Below are 14,583 nucleotides of genomic sequence, written 5' to 3'. Positions count from 1 at the left end.
CACAATTTTCAATACTGTTATATGCAATTTTTTTTGGTACCTTGAATACTATGTACAACACCCTTTTTCATGACGTTTCGATTGTAGCACGGTTCATTTTTGGCAACATAATCGTTCCAGTAGTTCCAAATTCAAAACAATCTCATATTTATATTGATTTATACTGCTTGCCACAATAATTGCTGGAAGAACACAACTTCTTACACCCTCATACCATTCGAAGAAGTTCGTCAAGAGAAGCAAATTTGTGTGTAAAAATTAATTTCAATAATTTTTCTCGTAGATCGCTGAACTGATTTCTACAAACTTACACTCATGTGAACAGTCCTATGCTCCCATATAAGGTTTCTGAATTTCATTTGGATCCAAAAAATCAAAAGTGTTAGACCCTACCCGCCCCTTAACTGACTTTCGATTTCCGAGTTCCGTTTCGGAAATTATTGGGAATAGAGAAACTAAAAGAAGGCCAAAACGAATTTAATACACAACAATGCAAATTAAAATAAATTTATGTTCCCATACAAAATTGGTGAATTTGATAAGGTTCCGACTTCCAAATTTGAAATTACAGGATTAAGAGTTTTTTAAAATTCAAACCGTCATAGAAGACGACGATACTAAAAATCTTCAAAGTTGGGCTCAGAACTATTTCAATTTATTCGTCATACTACTTTTGTGTTATGCTGGTCTCTGAATACCGTTTCTGGAAGTACCATAAATAATGACAGAAACTTTAAAGAGGAACCTACTTTTACAATTCATCGAATGCTTAATCGATTGTCACACGTTTAGATTGAAACGAATCATTTAAAGGCTCATACAATTTCTATCTTCGATTCGTGTTGCAGTTCCAAAATTTTAATTACAATTAATTTAAAACGGCGGCTATTAAAATAATTTCATGAAAACTAAACACAACGAAGAATATTCACGCGAAAAACACATGCTGATTGATAAAAAAATGGTATCATCTCACTGCTAGGTGGATTAATCACATTTTTTTTATTAAACTCAAATAACAATTTAAAAATTGTTACAAAAATAAAAAGTTCCTGATATTTTTTCAAAACTGATGTATCTTGAAAATAGTAGCATATAGCCAAATTTCCTAAAATTTGTTCGAAAAAGATATACAAACAAATTTTAATGTTTGTCAAAAAATTACATTGTTTTAAAAATATGTAACTGTTTAAAATATCATTTCTCCATTCTAAAAATTTGACAGTAGTTTATTTTGGACTTCAGCTACAACATTAAGTGTTATTTTTAAAAAGAACTTGATACATTTTTCAACAGTAAAAAATTCTTTTGCGTAGTACTTATAATTATCCAAAACATTGCAGAAGACACCAAATCGATCGAACCCACCGTTTCTGGGATATATGTTATTTAATTGGGTTTTTTTCTTAGTATCTTCTTAAAAGTAAGGCTAGAGTTGAATTGGCAAACTTATGATGCAATTTGTCTCTTTTGATCATAGGGAATGCATATGCAAAATTTGAGCCAAAACAAGAAATAAAACAAGAAAAAATCGACTTTCGATGTCGTATGGAATCGCTCAAAATATAACTGGTATGCAACTCTTTTGTGCTGAAGGTTTTATATCAAGATTATGGATGAAGTTATATTTAATTCAAATTGAGATTGGAATGTTGCGCCCCAAACTATATCGGCTATTTCATTGCTAGGTCTTCGAGCTATTTTGCACAATATATTGAGTGTAAAAACGGCGAAGTCATTCATAAGTAGAAGAAATGAATAATTTCCGTTCCTTCTTAAAACAATCGTTTGCTGAGAGGCAAAACGGAAAATATCCACATGACACAAAACACGCTGTATTTTCGGCAATGCCGCGGATGGTGATTTTGGACCAAAAACATGAACGCAAGCACACTTCGTAAACGTATTAGGCCATGCTGATGCAACATAGGGTGAACTTTTGGTTGATGAAACCTGGAGAACAAAATGAGTGTCCGACAATTGATCTAAGCTAGCACGAATGCCCCGAAGCAGTCTAGAATCGATCAATGGGATAGTATTGTTTTTATTGGGATTTTCAAGGCAATCGCTGTGGCCTTGCATAAATCGAAAAAAAAAAATTATAAGCTTGTGTACGAGACACGATTGATCACGATGATATTAGGAAGGCAATTTTCCAACTCATTCATCAATAGATTTCAATTCAAATCCGAAGCTCTAATTTAAATCCTAACATTAGTATTTGGGAAAGTTTTAACCCTAAATTACTAAGAAATCAACGTCAAGTGCATTCAAGAAGTATCAATTATAATATTCACAACCAAATTTTTTTTGCGAACTTCTGAAATAGAGATTTCTGTTTCATGACAAGCGGCACCGGTTATTGTTTTACGTAAAGTCTACGAAAGATTGGTTTTTCCGATGAGCCTGGTGTGAAATCACACAAAATTGAAATTGAGACCTATTCAATTATAATCGTATAATTTTTTATTACCAAAAAAAAAAAAATATTTTCCCCGGCTTTCATTATCGTCAATGGATCAGGGTCATTTCGCCGAGAGCCATTTCGCCGAAAGCCGTTTCGCCGAAAGCCATTTCGCCGAAAGGGTTATTTCGCCGAATGACATTTCGCCGAATGGGTCACTTCGCCGAAAGGGTGGGGATTTTGATTGAATTGTGCAATTTCAACAAGTTATTCTACACATTCCCGAACATTTCTTCTGAATGAAAACTAAAATCGGCTATAACTTGTTGTTAGTAGTTAACATCGTTAACAATCCGTTCAAGTAGTTGGTCTGTAGCTGTAGACAAAAAAACACTACTGGTTTGAGATTACTCATGAAATTATCAACTGGTATTTGATTGATTCACGTTGGATTGCGATTCGGAAAATTTCATGAACCACATTGCCAGCGAAAGAATCAAATCGAATTAATTTGATTTTTCGGTGAAAGCACGGACAATTCAAAATAAATTGGATGATGCGACGCAAAAAAGAGAAACGTAAAAAGAGAATTCAAGTTACATGATACCGGATAATCACTTCAGTTTTATATCCATTTAGTTCTTTCATAGCAACTGCAACTCACCCTACCTGGTGAGTCATTTCTACGCCATTGAATTAAATTGCACGTGAAAAGCAACCAGCAAACATGAAAATTAATTATTTTTCCGCTATCACACTTACACCAGGATCCAGCAGTGGTTTCCGCTGACGGGACACGGACATTTACTTTGTCAGGATAAACAAATTTTCTGTCATGAATGTGTTTTGATTCTCGCTTGAACAGTGATATTCGTGGTGTTGAATTAAGAGTTAAAATAACTAAACAGAACACTTAAAATTGTCACCCGCATGAGCAAAGTAATCTCTAATTTAGGTATTTACAATACCAAAACAATAGCACAGCAACATTGAAATGTAGAATATAGTGACTAAACATAAAATAGATTTGAGTTATCTTTGCAGAAACATGACGGTTTCGAAAAATATTTTTCTTTTGTTGATGCGTATCGAATAAATGATACAATGAAATGAAACGATGGGTAGCTGTTTTACTAAGTTTGTACATTTTATAATCTAAAATTTTAATGAATATAACACAAAATTCCCGTTTTTCTGGAATTTTACCCAGTTTGCTAGAAATTTCTAAAACTTCTCTGGAAGTTATCAAAATTTTATAGCAATTTACTAAACACGTCGGTCTTATACTTACTTAAATTATATTATTTCGCAATTGCGGAATAATAGCAAAACGGGCTATTATACCAAATCGAAGCATTATTTTGCTATTTCAAACATAAAATGATACCTACTTAAGCAATGATATTAAAATGAACTATTACGATGATATTAGTTGGCTATTACTTTATATTCGGATAATGTTATTGTTATTTTGAGTGATTAACATTCGCATCTAAGTGTCGTGTTTTTTTCATAACGGCAAATAAGCCGCAGTCAACATTCACTTGGTAAATGTTCATTTATTTATTTTTTTTTTGTTACAATAAATATAATGAGAAACGCTTAGATGTTTGTATTTTAAGAGATCCACAATGATACAGAATGAAGAAGAATGAATTACAGTTGACAGTTTGTAAAACAAGGAATACATTAATACAATTAGGAACTACATTAATTAAATATCTCGCTCAGTCTATGCTTAAAATGATACTTCAGTCTAGCCTCGAATAAGGCACGGCTGGATGTTCTTTGAATGTCAAGTGGAAGTGCGATATATTTTATTGGACCAACAAAAGGAATCCATCTTTGACCAATGTTTGTGACTACTCGAACGCGAAGCAGATTGTTACTACGACGTGTAGTTCGAGAGTGAGTTAAAGTTGGAAACTGTAAATTATGGTGAGTTGAGGTGTTGTGTAGGATATCATGAACGAACAGTAAAAAAATAGCAGATCATGTTGGTCTGCTAATTTTAAGCTTGCGGATAAAAAACTATGTGAAAAATATGCAGAATATTTTTTCAGTAATTTCATAAACTTAGATTCAACTGAAAAAACTTAGGATTTCGAACTAGGTGATTAATGTAAAATTACAATTTTATGAGTATTTCATCCTACGAGACCATGTAAAGAGAAGTGAGTTAACAAAAAATTGGTTAATAGATTTCTCTACTCTGCAGAATTCGTTACTTGATGACCAAATAAAAACATTTCTGAAACACCAGGGCCAGATTTCTGATTACTGAAATATTAATAATAGTGATCCAAAACTCTAAAACGAAACTTACTCCAACTTCTCAAAGAAAATAAGATTTATTTTCACAGACTTCGTTTCAAATAAAAGGTCTCATAGTTCCGTGTGTTACTGTCAAATTTTATCCGGATCCGACATCTGGTTCCGGTATTATAGGCTGATGGATGTTAAAAATTTCACACCGTCGTGTGAAATGATGATGCAAACATCGTCAAAACTCCTCGAAACTTTGCAAAAAGCTGTTTCAGTTTGAAGGTTCTCTTAGTTGATGGTCGAACAAACCGACTTCGGAACCGAAACTAGATTTCAGCTTCTGGGAATAGGAGCAAATAATCCAAACCAAAGACTTTTTTATCGATTTATATAAAGATAGATACCAATAAATGGTCATTTATTATTATAGATGGCTATAGAAATTTATTCGGATTCAAGTTTTGGTTTTGGTATCATAAAGTGATTGTTTAAAATCACAAACAGTTGCTTGATATGACGAACCAAAGAACTTGAAAACTCTTCTAAACTGCACTTAAAACTACATAACTTTGAGTAACTTATTAGTTAATGGTCAAACGAACCGACTTTGGCAATACCGGCTGCCAGTTTCCGGGTTTGGAAGTACTGGAAATTATGATCATATATTTCAAAACAGAACTAATTAACATTTCTCAGAGACATTCGGTTGAACAGATTTTTATCAAGTTTGATTCAAACGAATGGTGGTGGAGGCTGTCTGGGACTTCTAATTTTACGGATATCGCACTAACTCAAATAAACTATGACAGCACCCTCTTAGATTTTCATTAGACTTTTTGTACATGAAGACTTTGTCACAAAATGCTACTTTTTTCTTTCCATAATCGATCTAGACTGTGTTTTTATGATTTGAAAAATGCCAACCTTTTTTCAACATTTTTTCCAAATGGCTATAGTTGAATAATGAAAAAATCTTCAAAAAAAGTGTTGTATTTGTGATTTCTACAAAATCAGGCAAGTTTTTGAATAAAAAAATTGAAATAATTTCTTATCAACTGATATACGGACAAACATCGATTTCTAAAATTGAAGTTAAAAGAAATGAAATACATTTGTTTTGTACATGATCTTATAACTATTCCAGGTTTGTTTGTATCAGTTCATCACTTTTATTCATTTAATATAGCTGGATATTATTTGAACTCATGGAAAAGAAAAGGGTCTAACATAAAATAACATTTAAATTGGAACTCCAATGGACTTAATGAAATGATAAAGAAGTTTCATGTAAGGAAGGTCACGACAAGCAAGAATGTCGCGAACTTGGACATTGGATAGTCTACCGTGGGTAGGCAAGGAATTTATTAGTTGAGATCTGACATCACGATCAGTGCGGTAAAATTTCATTTTCAATCGAATAATATAAGATGAAAATGAAATTTATGGCCGCTGACCGTCAGCATATCTCAACTAATTCATTTGACTTTTGCTGCCATTTTCAAGTGAAGCTCCCAGAATTCATCGTCAGTTGAATAATCGTACCTAGTCATTTGAAGTTTTGCTTGCTCAGTTTCGAGTGCCAAGTAGTGTAGCTCCTTCATTGCCTTCGCTCTTGGTAGTAAGCAAGTTCGAACGAATAGAATTATAAATGGAGTAAAGTATTAAAAATGAAAACTGAAGGAGGAAACAATTAATTTATGTGTTTTCTGTGATTGATATTTCAGCTATCTGGTTTGTCTTTCATCTATTATCTTGAACCAATTCGAATGTTTACATGAACCTCATTTGAAGGCCGCTCTCACACTATTGAAAGAGATATTTTGTAACTTCAAGAGATCAACTGACGGTGGTTAAACTGAGCCTCGATTGAAGAGAAGCGAGTGATGAACTGAATGCTGCCCGTTCGGGCCGTCAGCAAACATTGTGTGTGTCAGAGAGTGAAGTTTATTGCATTAGAGAGATCGTCAATGTGTTCCACATTCAGTTTCTATTGAATTGAATGAAGTTTTACTGCACTGATCACGATACTCCACGCATGTCCAAACGACATTTCGGCAAGTGCAATTCGCAGGAGATGTACATCTAACGTGTAGTGATTGGACATGAGTCTGGACATCACACGAATGAAGTCCCTACACACATCCAGTCCCCTGAACCATGCCTTTGTCGATATTCTAGGAATAATTGAAAGCATCCACCGACCCAGGTCAGCTTTATCCCAAGAAGCTTGCCCGCTGACAAGTATTCTTTGGCGAGTCGCGCTATAGAATTCGTTGAAAGCAATCGGTCTCTCATAAATTTCACCCTCAATAGCACCACGTTTGGCTAAAATATCGGCTCTTTCATTGCCTGGAATGGAGCAATGAGCAGGGACCCAAACTATTGTGATTTGATAATTATTATTCAATATGACGTTCAGGCACTGTTATATTTTGCCCAAGAAAAACGGTTCATTTTTGCCAGCAGCGTTTGAGCGAATGGTTTCAATTGCACTCAGACTATCTGTGAATAGAAAATAATGGTTTGGAGATAATGTGACGATTACACTCAAGCTATAATGAGCTGCTGTTAACTCTGTTATATAAACAGATGCAGGTTTTTGAAGCCTAAATGAAGCCGAAACATTATTGTTGAATATACCAAACCCAGTAGCCTCTTCAAATTTTCTCAGAGTCAATATGCCTGAACTTACTTGTAAATATTTTTGTGATTTCCATCAAGCGTAGGTATCCGTATTCCATCACTGAAAGTATCGTTGTCTGATACAATTTTATTAGATCTTCCGGATGAGCACCCCACCAAGATCCTGTTATTGTTCGAAGAAAATGTACTCTTTGTTGGCATTTCGTTATCAGATACCTAATGTGTCCTCCCCACGTGCATTTGGAATCAAACCACACCCCGAGGTATTTGAAAGTCAAACCCTGTTGGATCATTCTTCCCATCATATGAAGCTGAAGCTGCGCGGGATCATGCTTTCTTGAAAAGCTCTGTTTTCTCAGCAGAGAATTCGATACCCAGATGAACAGCCCAAACGGACAAGTTAACTAAGGTATCTTGCAATGGTTTTTGCAGATCATTAGCTTTGGGTCCAGTAACTGAAACTACGCCAATTGTCGTAGTGTACATTGGGTTACTAGACAGCTGTCAATGTCATTCACATAAAAATTATAAAGGAGCGGACTGAGGCATGAGCCCTGCGGTAGACCCATGTAGTTAATTCTAGTTTATTCTTTTTCTCTTAATTCTGATTGTTGCCAAATCGCCATGTGAAAAATGCATGCGTTTCTCTGACAAAAGGTTGTGCAAATAATTATTTATAACCGCTGGGAGTCCATGTTGGTGGAGCTTGTCTGGAAGAATATCAATGGAAACTGAATCAAATGCTCCTTTAATGTATAAAAATACAGATGCCATTTGTTGCTTTTGATCGAAGGCAATTTGGATGTCAGACGAAAGTAATGCAAGGCAATCATTCGTCCCTTTATTTCTACGTAAGCCAAACTGAGTATCTGACAACAAACCGTTCGTCTCGACCCAAGTGTCGAGGCGTCGAAGAATAATTTTTTCGAACAATTTTCTGATGCAGGACAACATCGCAGTGGGTCTATATGAGTTGTGATTGGAAGTTGGTTTCCCCGGCTTTTGAATGGCGATAACTTTTACTTGCTTCCAGTCAGGTGGAACAATATTTTGCTCAAGAAACTTGTTGAACAATTCCAACAAACGTCTTTTTGCGAGGTCGGGCAGATTCTTCACCAAGTTGAATTTAATTCTGTCCAACCCAGGAGCGTTATTGTTACAAGACAAGAGTGCTATAGAAAATTCCATCATTGAAAATGGGTTATTAATAAAACCATTATTTGGAGGAGATTCCCGTATAATGCTCTGCGTAGGAACAGAATCTGGGCAAACTTTCCTAGCAAAGTCAAATATCCATCGGTTCGAGTATTCATCACTCTCATTGCCCACGTTACGATTCCTCATTCGTCTGGCCGTGTTCCAAAGAATGCTCATTGAGGTTTCTCTTGACAAACCTTCGACAAAATGTCTCCAATAGCTTCATTTCTTGGCCCGAAGTATGCTCTTGTACTTGGTTTCTAAAGTCAAGAATTTTTCAAAATTCTGAGAAGTTCCTCTTCCTCGTTTTAAAAACGTCTTGAAAGCATTTTGTTTCGCGTGTTTAGCATCTGAGCACTCTTTGTCCCACCAAGGGTTTGGAGGCCTTCTGTTAGACGATGGACCAAGAAACCGTTTGGTTTGGGCTTGTTCTGCGGCCTCCAGAATCGACCAAACAAGGAAGTCATATTTTTCAAGTGGGGGGGAGCTCTTCCATTGAAGTTAAGACACTTGGAATATTACTTTGGTATTCAATCCAGTCAATATTTTTTGTCAAATCATATGGAATATTCACTGAATCAGCAATATATTTGTTACTGCTAATTAAAATATTTTAAGTTATTTTGAGGTATTCTTTGAAAAAAAATATTGAGTGTATTTTAATTTCAATTTGGCATAAAGGATCAGTGCGGAGGTCGGGTTTTGAAAGTGAATATTTTTTCAATGACTTAACGGCTCAGGAGCGGCTCATTTTCTTGTTTCGATTATCGAGGTTTTAACCTTAAGGTAATTCGCCTCTCGATTGATATTATCCTCATTTCTCCTGTCACTGCTTGATTACGATGTGACTAAATATTAAACAAGCAGCATAAGCATTGAAATTTTTTTTTTATTTAAAATTTGTTTTTTATTCAGGCCTATTTGCGTACAAGCTTTACGTGGCCGAATTAGCCGATTTTTTAAATAAACAATTTTTCGAAGTGGATCTCGTTGTCACTCTTTTTCTAGGAGGAGAAGAGCTTCCATTTTCCTCCTGCGAGGGTTGAGGGGCACTTTGTTCGTGGCTCGTCTCGTCCTCCATTGCCGCATCGATGGTTTTGTTGTTGATTTCAGTCTTCTTTTCGTTTTCCTTGTTGTTCGCAGTCTTGAGCTCGTTGCTAGTTGCTGTAGGAGCGCCTTGTTGTACATTGGTTGCAGTTGTTGGTTGGTTTGATGGTGAAACAGGAGTACTACGCTCACTAGTTTTCGTTGTTGAACGGTTGACCTTGTCTTTTGTTGAAGATGTTCTTTTCGCAGTTTCAGTGCAAGGTTTACCGTAGTGTGCAGGTTGTTCACAAAACTGACATGTAACCAGTTGATTTTCATACGTAATCAGCGTTTTACACGGATGTTTCCCGTCTTGATTACAAATGATGTAAGATGGAATTGCTTTACGTAGTTGCATACGTACCACTCGCACGCCATTCCGGATACCCGGAAAAAAACTCCGCCATACTTCCCTTTCGATGGAAAGAACTTCACCGTACTGCGACATACTTTCCCGAACATACTCATCGGTGGACTGCGGGGGAAGGTCATGCACGCGTACTTGTATGGCATTGTCCACCATGTGCACAGGAATTTTGTATTTAATGTTGTCACACTCAACGCTGTGCACCTCGTTGTTAACCGAAGCGAATGCAATTGCATCGCTTTCACGTTTAAACATAATGTACACACAGTTAGACGCCTTGTTGAATTGAATCTCACTTACATTATTAGCGTCTAGATGCATTCGTTCTTTAAGTAAGATTTCAATTTCATTTGCTGCTGGTCTAACTTTGCAACGCTTGAAATCTATACAAATTGAATTTGGCCTTGTTGGCCAAGTTTCAGGCTTTGTTAAATCGTATTTGACCATTCCGTACACTCTATTGTTCACTGCACTGTATTGTCTTTGTTTCTTTTGCTTCGACCGCAAACGATTTTCGACTGTGTTGGCTGAGATGCGAGCTCGAACTGTAGCATTGAATTATATTCATTTACACCAATACACTCCGAAGTTAGATGACTTTTTACAAAGAACAATAAATTTTATCAATTTATGTTTATGCTAGTACTCTCATTGGTTTTACTTCAACAGGGAATAGGAGAATGCGAGAGAAAACAAAATAGTCGCCTGTCTTTGACTGAGTATACTTCGAGTATCTCATTTGAAAGTCACTTTCACCGTACCGATTACAGTTGACGATGATCTTAGTCAGTCTGTCAAGGTTATTTGAAAATAACTGACAAATTGCAACTCTGACCCTGGGTCAGTTGCAGTTTACTCTAGCTTAAAAGACATAAGTGTATAAAACATCAAACTTTTGTTTGCTATGACGATGCAAAAAATGTACATTGTTCAAAACAGTTCCAAGATGTTTGTTTTGTTTTCTAAGATCAAATTTAGCAGCTAGAAGTTCCATATGGAAGATCTATAATAGAACAGAAACTGGAACAAACGTATCCCCAGCAAGCCGTTCTAGTTTTATTTATTCGACCAGTTCATCTGTCAAATTTAAAACTGGTCTACGATGCCGTTCTATTTTTTGTATATTTGAAACACGAGTAAAACACTGCTGAGGCTGCCAGTTTTTCTTGTTATAAAATCCAGATTTAAATTTTGTAACTGACATAAATTATGCATCTGGAACTAGAACACTACTGAATATGCCCTAACGACATCAACCTCTTTCAGTTATACTAGTTCCTGATATACCGAAAATGAAGGTAAAATGTCTTCAATTCCTGATATACCGAAAATAATGGTAAAATGTCTTCAATAGAATTTTAATCCACAGAATGTTGCTTGAATTAAATTGGTCCTGATCGATAATGGGATTACAGCAATAATCTAATTTCGTTACCGTCGAGAATGATGTAATATCTCATAGAGCTTACACAAAGATATTTCCAATTTTAAATTGGCAATGAGGCCCGAATCGTCCCTTAGAACCGTCGAAGTTCGTCCAACAACCACGTTGAGCGTTAATTCCGGCGAAAATATCCAAAAATGTGAGTCACCGAGCGCTCTTGCTGGCAGCAAACTTTTCCAGTTTGTATCCTCATCACCGAAAGGCAGAGATTGATTCAGTTCCTCTTAAAAACCGCCAAATCATCGATGCATACCCCCCACCCCCTCCACCAGAAAGCTTCGAACAGCCAACGGCAGCAGTAGATTTTAGCATGGATTAATTTCTATTGATTTTCAATATCCCCATCATTTCCCTGGGCTTTGCAATGCAAACGGAACTGCGGATGGGAAGTATCCTTCTCTAGGGCCACCGGCATAACCCGAGCGGCATTCGAGGGACGTTCCGTGGGGTGAGGTGGGTTGAATGCGGTCGAGGCAGTATCTTCCGGCAGGCATTACGCTTTATCAGTGGTCGTTCCATCCCTGTTGGTTCGTTCGTCCCGGGGCATTGCGTGGATAACGCTGTGCCAACTGGACTGTTTGTAAAGCGAAAATACCATGGTTGAAAATCTGCACCATCCCGGGGGTTGGTCGGTTTTGGCAGGACTGCCGATATATATTTTTATTACATAATTAAAATATAACCATACAACTGCATCACGAGGCTGCGGGAAGTGGTGGTGGACTTTTAAGTCAAGTAAATTGCTTTTTGAATATTTTAAACAGCTCTCTGTCTCTAATTAATTACGTTGGTTTCGGTGGTTTCGGTTTTCGTTTTGTGCTGAAAACTGAATTAAGTCTAAAAGCCGAGTTGATTGTTTTAATCTAATGTGTTGTCTTCCGAACGAATCGTTTTTCAACTTTTCACGATTGAATTGTGGAAAACAATTTTCTTTTCCCACAATACAAGTTCATTTTATTCGGCACGCCGAATGGTCTGTCAACATCGTAAAAACCGCTTTATGACTACTACCATGGGAAAGAATCTTGCTTCCGCTTGTTGTTCGCGCCTATCGGCAAATACGGCAAATCTTCTTCTTCTTCTCCGATGCTTCGATATTTCGGCTCGGTTTGACTCGGTCGAATATTAAAGCTTCTGGATGAAGCCGGTTCCGGTAGCTTCCGGGTATGTCAATACTAACAACAGCAGCAGTGTAGTACATGCTCCGACGATGGCCTGAAGATTAGACGTCCTTTTCTTCTTTTTCTTCTGCGGAACGGTCCGCCATTCAAAGTTTATCGACTGTGTGAATAATAGAACACGTGTAAAAGATGGCACCGGCACGTGATTGCCATGCTGAGTTCGTTACAGTGCCGTTCGGAAATGAAGATTGCCGCAATAAAATGAGGATTTTATTTTCATAAAACCTAACTTAATACTAAATACAAGCAGCATGATGGCTTTGAATTGTAAATCAGCTGCGATTAGGTGAGAGAGTATTTAGAAAAAAAATCTGTTTCCTGTTCAGAATATTCCGATTCATCGGAGTTTTTGGGTAACACTGGAAGCTTTCACAACCACTCCAATATGTCAGTAGTTTATTTATTTCGGAAAAATGCAATTTTCAGTCCGGAACTTCGTCTGCCTCGGATCGGATGCCATTCCCTGTTAGCTGTTTTCTACGGTAAAAAAAATTGCAGACTGCAAATAATGGTTTTACAGTAAACTTGTTTTCTACCATAACACTTCGTTGCATATAGGTAGGAAAATTCTCTCCAACGGCGGTTTCCACCTCAGTAGAACGTATGCCTCCACATACTCAATCTAACCGACAACCATTTCAGCACATGTATAGTGCCCCCGATAAAGATAGCGATCTGTGGAGTCCTTAGGTACCCAGAGAACTCCGGTTATTTTTCCTACACTTGTTCCGTTTGGGACACCTTTCCGCCTTCTTTTTTCTCCCCCCCGGTATGCACCGGACGAGTTGGTAAATTTTCCTGTTTTCCTTTTCACCGAAGCAAAACTAATCGCATCAAAAGGGTGGAGGTCCGTTTGCTGCTAACTCGCAAAGCACGGGGATCCTCGCACACACACGTCGTTGTTTCAGGTCATGTAGAATGTTTTCCATTAGTCCGGAAGCACGTTGTGTTTATGTACTAATTCCCTTTATTATCTTTTTCTATTCGTTTTTTTTTGCAGAATTTGCTCCAACAAATCGTGGCGGGCACACAAACAAACGATGTTCACTATGCGGAAAGAGATCCCTAATGAAGGTAAGAGGGTAAATCGGCCGATAGTCAGGGGGGCCGTTTTGTTGAACCAAAACTTTGGGTCTGGTTTGGTGGTGGTGGATTAGGCGATAAGACGATGGCTGCATACATCAATTGAGATGTGACATTTTCCGCACCGGAATGTATGTAGCACCAAAGCTTTGTTTCGCTTCCGCTTTAGTAGTGTAGAGGTGATAACTTCTTGGTATACTTCATTAGAAATGAATACGTCTCGCCTACATGTATATGAACCATGTAGACACCTTTACATGCCGATACTAGGAAAAAAGTGTCACGGCATCATTTTGATGATTGCAACGTAAATAAACAATCAGCAACGGTGTTTCATTTTACTCGTTTGTTGCGCGTAAGTTTATGACTTTCGGATCAATTCTCTCACAATAGCTTGTCGATTTTCTGATCTTGTTTCAGAACCAGCGATGTCAGATCTGCGGAAATCTTCGTATATCTACAGATCCGAAGATTTTCTACGGACCTATGGATCCGTAGACAAAATCGATAGAAAATGGATTTTTTCTACGGAAAACTACGGAAATTAGAATTTATCAACGTAGAACTTTTTGTGTTTTGTGCGGCTAGCAAAAAAAAAGCCTTTCACCGCGAGAGCTTCCGAGAAAAATTAAATCTACGAAAATGACGCTACCACTATCTGGCATCAATGTGATAGAAACAGGTGGGGCAGAGCATGAGGTATGCTGCTGTTGGTGACCGAAAAAAACAAAAAACAATCTAGTTGTCGAAAGGAATGACGTCAAACATAAAATACAGATTTGTACTTGACGAATATAGCACAATACATTGCGTGAGTTCGTGGTTTTCCCGTACTAGAATTTAATGAAATACAATTAATTTGTGATCGGAAATTGAAAGTTGAAATCTATGGCTAGCAACAAAAAAGCATTCA

The 14,583-nt window shown here is 37.0% G+C and overlaps 1 protein-coding gene across 3 annotated transcripts in view; it reads left to right on the top strand.

Moving 5' to 3' along the window:
- The window catches only part of LOC131427989 (protein tincar), a 420,815-nt gene that overhangs the window by 24,672 nt on the left and 381,560 nt on the right, over nt 1-14,583 (top strand). For 2 of the 3 annotated variants that reach the window (XM_058591610.1, XM_058591609.1), the window contains exon 2: nt 13,588-13,661. The exons of the other annotated variant lie outside the window; for it this stretch is intronic. The gene's annotated coding sequence lies outside the window, so the exon portion shown is untranslated. The remainder of the gene's footprint in view (nt 1-13,587; nt 13,662-14,583) is intronic. 3 annotated transcript variants of the gene reach the window in all.

The sequence above is a fragment of the Malaya genurostris genome, chromosome 2, assembly GCF_030247185.1.
Source record: "Malaya genurostris strain Urasoe2022 chromosome 2, Malgen_1.1, whole genome shotgun sequence".
Lineage (NCBI taxonomy): Eukaryota > Metazoa > Arthropoda > Insecta > Diptera > Culicidae > Malaya > Malaya genurostris.
The sequence above is the reverse complement of the archived record's forward strand: the minus strand, read 5'-3'. Positions and strand labels throughout refer to the sequence as shown.